Here is a 2,492-nt window from a genome sequence, read left to right on the forward strand (position 1 = left end):
GAGTTCTCTTTTCTCCTTGAACTCCACAGAAGTTTATCTGGGCATGATTATTTTTATGACTGAAAATGTTCTAGTGATCGTCCTGTTTTGTCTCTCTGCCACATAGAAATCGAAGTGAATTTTTTTCTATGATTTTAGATAATGCAGTTCTCCCTGGGTTCCAAAATCTGGGGAAGCTCAAATCCCTTACATGAAATGGCCTGCTGTTGTTGTTTTTCAGTCGCTCAGTCGTGTCTGACTCTTTCCGACCCCATGGACTGTAGTACACCAGGCTCCCCTGTCTTCACTATCTCCCGGAGTTTGCTCAAACTCATGCCCATCAAGTCGGTGATGCCATCCAACCATCTCATCCTCTGTTGTCTGCTTATCCTCCCCCCTTCAATCTTTCCCAGCATCAGGGTCTTTTCTAACGAGTCGGCTCTTCACATCAGGCGGCCAAAGTATTGGAGCTTCAGTTTCAGCATCAGTTCTTCCAATGAATATTTAGGACTGATTTCCTTTCCGAAAGCCCCTTCACCACGATAAAGCTGTGATCCTGGTATTTCCTGACAATCTATGGCACAGCTTCCCTGTACATTATGTTATCTCTAATTACTTATAATACTTAATACAAAGTATAATTTATCTGTTGTTGTTTACTCACTAAGTCTTTGTGACCCCATGGACTGTAGCCCGCCAGGCTCCTCTGTCTATGGGATTTCCCAGGCAAGAATAATGGAATGGGTTGCCATTTCCTTCTACAGGGGATTTTCTCAACTCAGGGATCAAACCCATGTCTCCTGCATCTTCTGCATTGGCGGGTGGATTCTCTACCACTGAGCCACCTGGGAAGATTAAGTTATCTATAAATTATATGTAAATAGTAGAAGATGCTATGTAAGTGTTTGCACACAAATGGAAAATTCAAGTTTTGCTTTTGGGACCTTACTGGAATTGTTCTTCTGAATATTTTCTCTCTGCGGTGGGTTGAATCCACTTGAGGAAGTGGAGGATCTGGAGATGGACAACTTTCAGGTAATCCATGCTCACCTGCTCTGTGGAAGCCTGCATATGCCCTGAAGGACCAGAGCACTAGGACTGCATGAATAGGAATGCTTGAATTTCACACCAGTACCTGCCTGTGCCTGCCACCTTGCTCGGCCTTGGCTTCTCTGTGCCTGGTTTCCTCTTTTCCTCTTTGTGAGCCTTGGTGGGTGCGAGGCTCCTGCTCTCTCTGCCTGGATCCCCTCGGTCACCTGGGGCTGCTGCTTTTCCCCTTCCCACCCTTCCCCGGAGTTCTCAAATCCCTCCCCTCCTCTCCAGCTCCACTGCCTTTGCTCTGTTTCAGAGCCCCGTGTCTCCCACATGGACTGCATCACAACTTCCAGCTGAGCTACCGACTCCATCGCATCCGTCCTCCACAATGCCATGTGGTGGTTTGGCTAAAAGGCAAAGCTGACCACGCTGCTCCCTTGGGTAAGGCCCTTCGTGGCTCCCCATGCCCGTAAGACAGAGCGTAAATTCCTTACTCTGGTGGATGGGGAGTCTGCCTGCCTTTCTTGTCTAACATCTCATCTTTCCTTTATGTTCCAGCGTGTGTCTCTGTGATGGAAAGTGGGACTTCCCATGGTGACATCTATATCTTACAGAGGCGTGTGCCCTGAAGAGACACCGCTGTAGGCTTGCAGAGTCAGTGCTCAGCTGCCCAGTGTCATTTGAGGGAGGAAGGAAAATCTTTTCGCTCATTCAAGCTGGCTAAAATTGCAACATTCAACTTTGATTCCTTTGCTTTCAGGTCTTACTTTCATCAGTCACCTTCTTCTAAAATGTATGTAACCCTGAGGAAGATAACTGGTATCTTCACTAATATGGTACCTCAGAGGGCATTAGTTGAACTGTTGCCCAGACTTTTTTTACCCAACTAGCTGAAAGAAGGAGAGGGATGCAGTAAAGAGAGGAAAAACTAGCTTTGGAATGTTGCAGGCTGTCTGGGATAGGTGGTCCCGGATGCGGTCACGTGCTTGTCAGCAAGAATGTGAACTGGGGAAGGTGACAGCCGTAAGAGGGGCTTAGCCAAAGCTGGTCCTTCCCTGTCAAGTGTCCCCTCTGCTTTCTGGGTCTGGTTACTTTGGCAATATGAGAAGTGGGAGGGACTTCCCTGGTGGTCCAGGGGTTAAGACTCCACGCTTCCAATGCTGGGGGCACAGATTCAATCCCTGGTTGGGGAGCTAGGATTCCACATGCTAAGGAGCAACTAAACCTTCGTGCCACAACAAAAGATACGGCCCGCCTCAACTGAGACCCAGTGCAACCAAAAATAAGTGAGAATTCTTGTCACAAGTAACAGGAGATTACATCCAGCCTTTTTTCTGTCCTGCAGGCTGATGGTAAGACTGCATAACCTGAAAGAGAATATCTCTTCACTGGTTTCTATTGCAGAGCAGGACTGGGGACAGTCTAGGCAAGCTGCTGTCAAGGATGACATTCTGGAAGAGGCATTCAAACATCAGTGA

Source organism: Bos taurus, chromosome 5 (assembly GCF_002263795.3).
Source record: "Bos taurus isolate L1 Dominette 01449 registration number 42190680 breed Hereford chromosome 5, ARS-UCD2.0, whole genome shotgun sequence".
Lineage (NCBI taxonomy): Eukaryota > Metazoa > Chordata > Mammalia > Artiodactyla > Bovidae > Bos > Bos taurus.